This window comes from Xyrauchen texanus, chromosome 15 (assembly GCF_025860055.1).
Source record: "Xyrauchen texanus isolate HMW12.3.18 chromosome 15, RBS_HiC_50CHRs, whole genome shotgun sequence".
NCBI lineage: Eukaryota > Metazoa > Chordata > Actinopteri > Cypriniformes > Catostomidae > Xyrauchen > Xyrauchen texanus.
Window position 1 is genome coordinate 10,628,982 of NC_068290.1, and position 11,027 is coordinate 10,640,008.

Sequence of the window (11,027 nt, forward strand, 5' to 3'; positions counted from 1 at the left end):
TTCCTTCCTGACTGCCACTGCATCTTTTTTTCACTCTTTTTTCTTTTCCTCTATGATGTAAATGTTTCATAAGGTTGAATCATGCTGTGCTGGCACTGCCTTTCAAAGACTCTCTGAGCTTGCATAATTTTGAGCTTAGAACTGCTGCCAGAAGGTGTTTAGTCTGTTTTCTTTCTTCTCTTTAGTCTGTTCTGTCTTTCTCCTCCTTCAAGACGTAATGGTAAATTGGAATAAAATGCCAATCTGACAGGAGAGATTAATATAAAAAGACGTTTTTTAAATAGAAAGACAGTCAATTTTTTTTTTTTTATCTGAAATGATTATTGAGTAACAATGTTTTGTGGTGTTCATATTCCCAATGCTCATATTATTTTGCAGCAAAAACACACTTCCCTAAGGATATCGAAATCCTGCATTCCACTGGTAATAATCCACTGCACCTTGTAGCAGCTGAGTATTGACATATATACACTCACCTAAAGGATTATTAGGAACACCTGTTCAATTTCTCATTAATGCAATTATCTAATCAACCAATCACATGGCAGTTGCTTCAATGCATTTAGGGGTGTGGTCCTGGTCAAGACAATCTCCTGAACTCCAGACTAAATGTCAGAATGGGAAAGAAAGGTGATTTAAGCAATTTTGAGCATGGCATGGTTGTTGGTGCCAGACGGGCCGGTCTGAGTATTTCACAATCTGCTCAGTTACTGGGATTTTCACGCACAACCAGTTCTAGGGTTTACAAAGAATGGTGTGAAAAGGGAAAAACATCCAGTATGCGGCTGTCCTGTGGGCGAAAATGCCTTGTTGATGCTAGAGGTCAGAGGAGAATGGGCCGACTGATTCAAGCTGATAGAAGAGCAACTTTGCCTGAAATAACCACTCGTTACAACCGAGGTATGCAGCAAAGCATTTGTGAAGCCACAACATGCACAACCTTGAGGCGGATGGGCTACAACAGCAGAAGACCCCACTGGGTACCACTCATCTCCACTACAAATAGGAAAAAGAGGCTACAATTTGCAAGACCTCACCAAAATTGGACAGTTGAAGACTGGAAAAATGTTGCCTGGTCTGATGAGTCTCGATTTCTGTTGAGACATTCAGATGGTAGAGTCAGAATTTGGCGTAAACAGAATGAGAACATGGATCCATCATGCCTTGTTACCACTGTGCAGGCTGGTGGTGGTGGTGTAATGGTGTGGGGGATGTTTTATTGGCACACTTTAGGCCCCTTAGTGCCAATTGGGCATCGTTTAAATGCCACGGCCTACCTGAGCATTGTTTCTGACTAAGTCCATCCCTTTATGGCCACCATGTACCCATCCTCTGATGGCTACTTCCAGCAGGATAATGCACCATGTCACAAAGCTCGAATCATTTCAAATTGGTTTCATTTCAATGAGTTCACTGTACTAAAATGGCCCCCACAGTCACCAGATCTCAACCCAATAGAGCATCTTTGGGATGTGGTGGAACGGGAGCTTCGTGCCCTGGATGTGCATCCCACAAATCTCCATCAACTGCAAGATGCTATCCTATCAATATGGACCAACATTTCTAAAGAATGCTTTCAGCACCTTGTTGAATCAATGCCACGTAGAATTAAGGCAGTTCTGAAGGCGAAAGGGGGACAAACACAGTATTAGTATGGTGTTCCTAATAATACTTTAGGTGAGTGTGTATATATATATATATATATATATATATATATATATATATATATATATATATATATATCTTGAGTTTAGTCTAGTGATTTATGCCACTGCAATAACTTGTGCTCAATTGCTTTTTTGCTCAGCAAATCTCAAGCAAAAAAAAATTATATTGCAGAATTGTTTCTGCCATTTAACTAGAGCTGTATGGAATCTGTGGCACACATAATTTTGTTGATAGCTCAGCAGATTTTAGCAAAATTCAAACAATTATTTTTTGTTATGGTCATCTGGTCACCTTAATGTGAACTTAGAATCCAGAAAGTCAAGGTTACACATTACTACATATTCACTGGCACTTTGAACCTGCAATTTAGTCTAAACACTATTTATGGTTTTACTTTGATTTTTATTCTAAAATATCTTTAATTACCTCAGACTTGGAAGCTTAAGTGAAAGGACACAATTTAAAGAACTGGTTTGGGACGTAGAGGATCGCCTTGGACGTGTGATGTCTTAAGTCGGTCAAGCATCACGTCTGGAGAGTCATAGAGTGCAGGGGTGACCCTGGCTGTCTCGCATGAGGAACCAACCAGCTGGATAAGCTCTTTCTACATTTAGGCTACCTGCAGGATAATATGTTTGCTAGAAATCAACAAATCTGCGGTTGGGTTTTTCTAGGACAGTATGCCAAAATGTTATCCTCTACACAGGATAAACCTTAGTTCAAAGCTTGGATTGCATTTGTGTTTGGACATAATGGTCCTTGTTAATGATTAAATGTAGAAGTACATCGTTTTTGGAGTACATCGTTTTGAAAGTGTTTTTCCAATAACTTATGTTAGAATAGCTCTGTTCCATGTCTCTTAAAAAAGAGCAATGCTGTTTCTTGCTGTGAGACGATATTCAACAGTCTTTGTTTTTGTTAGTAACGGAGACAGATGGGATGGTGTCAAGTTTCATTTCATTATAACAACCGCTGCCTCTCTCTCTCCCTCTGATGCAAACTGACAATCTCGTACCTCTCAAAGACAGCGGATGACACAACGGGGTGCTCAGCCTTTGCTGGAAAAGCCAAGTCTCCATCTCAATTCCTAAACACCAGATCAATTACTTCAGAGCTATGGAAGCTGTTTCGAAGGATCTCATCCCTCATTACAAAGTGCAGGCATGAGATCCAGGCCTCTCAAGAGACAAAGTGAAGTAAATACCTTCATAAAGGAGGGAAACCAAAAGCGGAGTGATTGACCAGGCCTAGGAAGGCTGATGCATTCATCAAAATGACAGGCGCTATCGTAAGTGTCTGGCTGAAAAGAGCACAAGGCAAAGGCAAAAAGTTAATCAAACGATAACCAGAAAATAGATTTTCTTACTATTTATTTATTAGTAGCAACAGTACAGCTGAGGATGGGAAGGAGAATCATAAAGCATTTTATTCCAATAACGATTTCGGTTGGTACATACCCACAATAATGCTAAACAAAACATTTTATTTCATTTTTTATTGAAGTATTTCTCTTTTCTTATGCATTTTTAAAGGAATAGTTCACCCAAAAATGAAAATTCTCTCATCATTTACTCACCCACATGCTGTATGTTTGATACTACGCTTGCCGAAACCCAGTTAGAGTGTTATAGTACAGTGTTCAGTCCGCATAGGTGGAAGAATGCAGACATTTAAGAACCGTTAATGGAACCAAACTTCATTTGAAAAAAATAAAAACTTGTCTGTATTTTTTCATGAAATAAGAGCCGGTTGGAGAATAAAAACCACTTCTCCATTCTTTGAGCTTCTTGTTTGTACAGACATTTTGTGTAATGAGGCATGCCCAATGTCATATGTTAATAGCAGAATGTTTAGGGGATAAAACAATCCCCTGTCTTTGACTGTACATGTTCTCTCTAGGATATCTGAACCACAATGTTTCCATTAAGTTTAAGTTGAAACAGTTCCACAGTTATTGTAGTACCCTCTGACATCCACACACTAAACCACAACTTAAGGGTAAAACTAGTTAGGAATGGGAGTTAGGCATCCATTTTTACTTTAATGTAATATCTATGTAAGTCTATTTGTCAATAATTGTCTCATTTGTTTCTATTTTTATTCCTCCTAAGGAATTTTACGGGCAAAGTCGAGGCAAAGTCGAACGAAACATCATTTAAAACTCCATTAAAGATGATGTGTGTAATTTTTCTGTAATAATTAAACTGCACTGAGCAATAATATTTTCCTCAGGGTTACTTAATATATAGCCTATGCAGTATACACTGTACACATGCTTGAAAAGTTTTCTACAAAATCAGTCACAGCAGCACATGGCCAGACATTACCCAAAATCTGTGAACTATCTCAGGGTTATGTAAGTTCACAATCTCTATTATCTTCCTCTTTCTCTCTTTATGTGCCAAACTGATATCCTCTTCTGTCTCTTTGCTGTCTTTTTCTTAAGTTATTCTAGAGCATTTGTGGGAAACATCACACAGATACTCATCTTTTTCCTGTTTCCATTCCCCCTTTTAAAATATGATGGTGTTAGATGGCCAAAGAGGTTGCCATGGCATCAGCACTGACAACAGGCACAAATACTGGCAGCATGGAACATGTTGAAGAGGCCAGGGCAGCCCAACTGGGCACTCCACTGACTTCTAGTGAGTGAATCCAGGTGGACACACTTCTTTGCCATAGACAAAAGTAATTCTGCTGATCCTAGATCAGTATTTTGAAGGGAAAGTTCACCCAAAATTTTAAATGATGTCATTATTTATTCACCCTCATGTTGTTACAAACCTGAATGTCTTTCTTTGATCTGTGAAACAAAAGGAGGTAAAAATGTTGTACTCAGTCACCATTCACATTCATTGCTTCTTTTTCCCTTCAATAAAAGTAAATGGTGACTGAAATTTGACATTCAGCCTAACATCCTTTTTTGTTCCACAGTAAGAATGTCATATAGGATTGGATCAACATGAGGGTGAGTAATTGTGAACTACAGTATCCCTTAAAGTTACCGCTGAGATCCAGGCTTTCTTCAGAGAGCAGGAATGTCTATTTTCCATGCAGAGGATTGCAGGTTAGGCCGACATATGGGTAGAGAATGAGTGAAGAGAGAGAATAGCTTCTTTTAAACCTCTGTTTGTTTTCCTATTGGGAAGGATAGGGTATTGCCTCATCCATATGTTTAAACTACACACGGGTCACTGTCGCTACATGAATGTGTTTGTGTGTGCTCTGGTGTGCATGTGCCCCATTAGGGCATTCCATAGGCTTTCATCATATTACGGATTATCTCTACAAAGATGTGACGGCCCAATGGGAACAGGGTTTGGGAAGCTTGCTAATAGGTTAACTGATGAATGGTATGTTAAATTAGGTCTACTGACATGTTGAATATTGGCTTAAGCCTGCTGACCACTTCTATCTTCTGTGGTATTCAATAACCCAGGCACTGCTAGATCAGGGCCATATGTCTTACACATCCTGAAGTGTATTTGTGAAGTCGCCTAATTAATGAAGAGTCTTTATAACAGTTCAGTGAAGAATTTTCTTTTTGTGTGCTTGCTTAAAAGACCATGAAATGCTGGGTTGAAGAACGCAGTTTTCTTTCCTTTCCTGTGTTGATTAGTTCCTATATCCTATAGAGGATGTAGGAGTAGGACAAACTGAATGATTTGATTTGCAGATGGGTTAATGACTTTTTGTGTGGATCTATTATGTTATTCAAAATACATTAAAATTGCAATTTAAACAGAACAGTTATTGAATACACCTCTACTATGGGAACATGTTTCAATTTAAAAAAAGAGTTCAAAGTAATTTTGAAACTGTATTTTTTTCTGGGGCTTTAAATAACATAAAAAAGTGGTGTAACCATCCAGAGATGGAAAAATAAATAAATACAAATGTCATTTTTTAGTCATGGATTCAAGGTACGAGGAGTTACAATTTATGAAACCAACTTGATACATTTGTTTTAAAATATTTTTTAGAAACAGTTTTTAGCACCTTTGACAACCTTATTTGTTTATGTAACCTTTATTTACTCCAATTTAAAAGAGTATTTTATAAAATGTGTACTGGTATATGCCCATGCGAGATTAGTCTAGACAAAGACTATATTTTAAATGTACATATCTGCTAAACATGTATTTTGTTGAATTTTTTACTTGCATAAAGACATCTCAAAGCTAATATACATCCTAAAAGCCACAAAACTTTGATTTCACAGGGATCTTAGATGTCTTGAAACCTTCTAGTTAAATGTGCATCTTGATCCTGTATTCCTGGTTATAATTGCTGCTACTCTGTCCTCCTGGGATGTCTAAGGGGCCCTTTCCTCTCTGGCTGTGTTTTAGTTATAGTCAAAGCCAGGCACATATGGACCTTATTAGGCCTGTAATGTTACATGGACGATCAGATTGTCTCTACCTCTTTCTACTCTGAACTCCACTGTCTCCGTCTCCACAACTTGTTGACTCGCTCATTAACTAAAACTTTCCATGACAGAAAAGTGGTTTTTATTGCTAATGACACATAATCATTGGGATGTTTTACGCAATGACATTGTGCATTTAGTTGTGTCTTCAAAATGTTATGGCTGATGAAGAACAGAACATGAAAATCAGTGTGATACATTACTAACTTCTATTACAAAATTTTCATTCTATGAACAAGCTTTGTAGATTGCACCGTAGGCTATAGAGAAGCAATGAAAAAGACTGTCTGAAAATAGATTGGCCTGTTTTGAATCAATCAAAATGGAATCACCATATTAAGCAGGTAGGCTTTATCCAAAGCAACTTACAGAATATTTACTGTATCATAGGGATAGTCCCCCTGGATTTTTGACCTTTGACCTTTTCTCTACATAAGAAAGAAAGTCATACAGATTTGGAACAAACGATGGTGAGTAAATGGTTACAGACATTTTTATTTTTGGGTGAACTATTCCTATAATGTTATGCAGTATTATGTATATAGGTATATACTCTATCTGGGACTGAGACTAGAGTTGCAGCCTGTCCCACACAAAATGGGAGTGTCCCATATTGAAAATTAAATTCTGCTTCTTGTATTTTTCCATGAACCGTTTTATACATACATTAAGTCTTCACATTAGGAAGATGTGTCCCTTATTTTTCCATATTGAAGGTGGCAACCCTGAGACATCAAGCCCCCTTGTCCCACATGGTTTTATTCAGCATGATATAAAAGTAAAAAAACTGATCTTGAATCAGTAATCTTTCTTGTATCGAAGCAACTCTGCAAGCAGAGGTTGTTTCAGGCCTCAGGGCCTCTCTAGCATGTATTGACTTTGCTGTGTACACATTACACTCTCAACGGTCCCGGCCTGCCAAACCTCATTTTGTCACTATCTCTCTTTGTCCTCGCGGAGAGTAATGTTTTCCAAAAGAAAAAAACTCAATTAGCAGTCTGAGTCTCCCAGCCAACCACAGAAGTCACCTGATCATTAAAGTCGACTGACACTAATTAAAGAAGAATTGTCTTGAAAAATTAAGCAGGAGATTTGGTCTCACCTCAGCTTTGTGAGCTGAAATTTAAAGCCGGGAATGATGGTTTGCAAAAGCTCTGTGGTTTCAGCTCAGGAAAAGGATTTCAGACTTCCCATTCTCTCTCTCTCTCTCTCTCTCTCTCTCTCTCTCTCTCTCTCTCTCTCTCTCTCTCTCTCTCTCTCTCTCTCTCTCTCTTTCTCTACTATCTTTATGGTGTAAAAGTAATTGACATCTGCCCATGTAGCTGTTACACTAAACATGCGTACAGTCTAGACTGCGGTGGTTGTGCCTTTTCAAAAAAGACTTGTAAAAAAAGCTAATATTTTAGTCAATTTCCTATGCACTGGCCAACCAAGTTCATCACAAATACAAAATTCCTCCATCTTTCCTTCTCAATACATTATTCTTGCCAGGGCCAGGTTAACCATATGGGCAACTGGACACGTGTCCAGGGGTACCACGTACAGGGGGGCACCACGGGACGGTATTTGTAAAATTGTCTATGGTCTGTTATTAATTTAATGGTTATTTAATTTTTTTTTAATCACCTTTTCTCCCCAATTTGGAAAGTCCAATTCTGACTACATAGTAGGTCCTCATGGTGGTGCGGTTAGGCTATTCACCTCAATCCGGGTGGCAGAGGACAAGTCTCAGTTGCCTCCGCTTCTGAGACAGTGAATCTGTGCATTTTATCACGTGGCTCACTGTGCATGACACAACTGAGACTCCGTACGTGGAGGCTCATGCTATTCTCCACAAATAACACACAACTTACCACACGCCCCATCGGGAGCGAGGACCACTATTAGGGACCACAATGAGGTTACCCCATGTGACTCTACCCTCCCTAGCAACTAGGCCAATTTGGTTGCTTAGGACACCTGGCTGGAGTCACTCAGCTCACCCTAGATTCGCAACTCCAGAGGTGGTAGCCAGCGTCAATACTCGCCGAGCTACCCAGGCACCTCTTTTAATTTTATGGTTATTAAAGTTTTACAAATAATCAAGTTTTATTCAAAATAACTATCCAGCATAAAAGTGTCTCCAATGAGATATATAACATTTTTAGATTTAAATGCAGATGAATAAAGTATTCAGTTTTATGAGCCATCGAGCGCTCCCTGCAGAATTATGAATTTGCAAATTGGAGTTAAGGCTATGAGGTCGATTTTTTGGAAAATTCAAAATGGTGGAAAATCTTACATTCAGAAATTGAGAGTGTTGTATGCATTCAACTCGGTATGAGCCAAATAATCAGTGGAAAAAATAATTTTGATTCTAGGTCATATGGCTCAAAAGTTAGGAGCATAAACAAAAGTGCAAATTTGAACAGTTGGTGGCGCTACAGCGTTGGAGTTAGATACCCCAAATATGGGTCACTTACATTTCAAAGTGTCCTCTATCAGTGTTCCGAATTTCATAACTTTCCTATGTACGGTTATATGGGCTACCATAGACTTCAATGGGGGAATAATAATACAAAGAAGAACACTAACAAATACAATAGGTGCCTACAATAGGTATATAATATAATACAATAGGTGCCTATGCACTTTCAGTGCTTGGCCCCTAATAAGAACACTAACAAATACAATAGGTGCCTATGCACTTTCAGTGCTTGGCCCCTAATAAGAACACTAACAAATACAATAGGTGCCTATGCACTTTCAGTGCTTTGCCCCTAATAAAATCACAAACAAATACAATAGGTGCCTATGCACTTTCAGTGCTTTGCCCCTAATAAGAACACTAACAAATACAATAGGTGCCTACACATTTTCAGTGCTTGGCTTCTAATAAGAACACTAACAAATACAATAGGTGCCTATGCACTTTCAGTGCTTGGCCCCTAATAAGAACACTAACAAATACAATAGGTGCCTATGCACTTTCAGTGCTTGGCCCCTAATAAGAACACAAACATATACAATAGGTGCCTATGCACTTTCAGTGCTTTGCCCCTAATAAGAACACTAACAAATACAATAGGTGCCTATGCACTTTCAGTGCTTGGCCCCTAATAAGAACACAAACATATACAATAGGTGCCTATGCACTTTCAGTGCTTGGCCCCTAATAAGAACACAAACATATACAATAGGTGCCTATGCACTTTCAGGGCTTGGCCCCTAATTAAGTAGAGATGCACTGATATGAATAGTTTGGGCCAATACAGATACCAATTTTAACAAAAAAATAAAGGCCAATAAATATACCGATACTGATATTTTGACACACCTTTTTTGTCAACAGATAACGGTTTTACTTTGGAATGCTTAAAAATGTATAAAGAGGTACAAAATCTTTTTTTACTGTTCTAACAGTAAATCATTTCCAATATACCTATTTTCCAACATATGCAATTTCTGATATCTCCGAAGTCAAAATCTGCTTTTTTCAAAGTGTTTTGGAAGGTTTTGTCTCATCATGTAGCATATAGGTAAGTGATGCTTTCACAACTGTTACATCTATTTATGCTGTTTTTTCCACATGAGAAAAAGAATGAACAAAAAAAATATTGCATATTCTTAGGAGTGCCAACCCTTCTGCATATTGTGATTTATTATTATTTCTGGATTGTGCATTTGAAATCACAGAGTTTTAATATATTTAATTACGTATTTACAAATGAACCATTGGTTTTTCATATCTGCGTTTTTATGCTTATTATGATTGGTTTTAATTTGGTCAATAATTGGCCAATAAATCTCAGCAGCCGATATATCTGAGCATCACTAAAATTAAGGAAATTAATCAATGATTGACTTTTGATTGCAAACGTTAACATCTTGGCAAATTTGAGGACAGTTTGTGACAAGACAGACCTTTTCTGAAACTCTGAATCTTCTAGAACTGAGCATGTGAGAATGTGATTCATGAGCCATTTTTCTCAGGAGTAAAAATCTGAGAAGCAAGAGACTTACCCAAATAATTATACTCATAATTTACTCTAATATTGTTCTGAATCTGTTTGACTTTCTTTCCGGTTGTTTCTCGCATAATTATTTTGTAGAGATCTCATTTGTGATTTTTCTCTACTGTGAGGTCACCTATATATTTTCAAGCAAGCACATGACAATACTGAGATTTTGCCATGCATGACCGATGCATTGAAACACTCAAACACATGTCACCTTCAGTGTAATGACCTGTCTGCTGCAAACAACAAGCACTTTCTACAGGGCAATAAAAAAACACAAGTGGAATGAACTGATTTTAAAAGGCCAATTGTCTGGTGAAAAGGTGAACGTGTGAAGTGAAGGAAGGGAGGGGAGAGAGGGCAAGAGGAGGCTGCGTGTGCTACATATCAGAGCGGTGAGATCGAGCTTATGGAGAGGACAAGGAACATTTAGAAACACAAACCCCTCTGCTCAGCAAACACACACACAAATGCACTCTCTCCTTCAATGTAGATGTAGAGCATTGCGGCATTTTGCGCTGCTACAGTAGATTGTTGTGAAGTGTTTTAAACACACATTTACTGTTCAAAAGTAAAAAAAAAAAAAAAATCATTTCAAATGATAAAGCATTACAAGTGATGGGATTTGAGTGGAAAGTTGAAAAAAAAAATAGTGAAAAATGAAAAAGTGGTTAAATCCATATCTTCAGAAGCGATATGAAAGGTGTGGGTGAGCAACAGATCAATATTTATGTACTTTTTCTATTAATTCTTATCCCTGCCCAGTAGGTGGCGATATGTGCAAAGAATGGTAATCGCCAAAAACAAACGAAGAATGTGAAAGTAAAAGTGAATGTGGAGATTGGTAGTAAAATAGGACTTCAATATTGATTTGAATATTGACTTATATTGCTTCTGAAGATATGGATTTAACCACTGCAGTCCTGTGGATT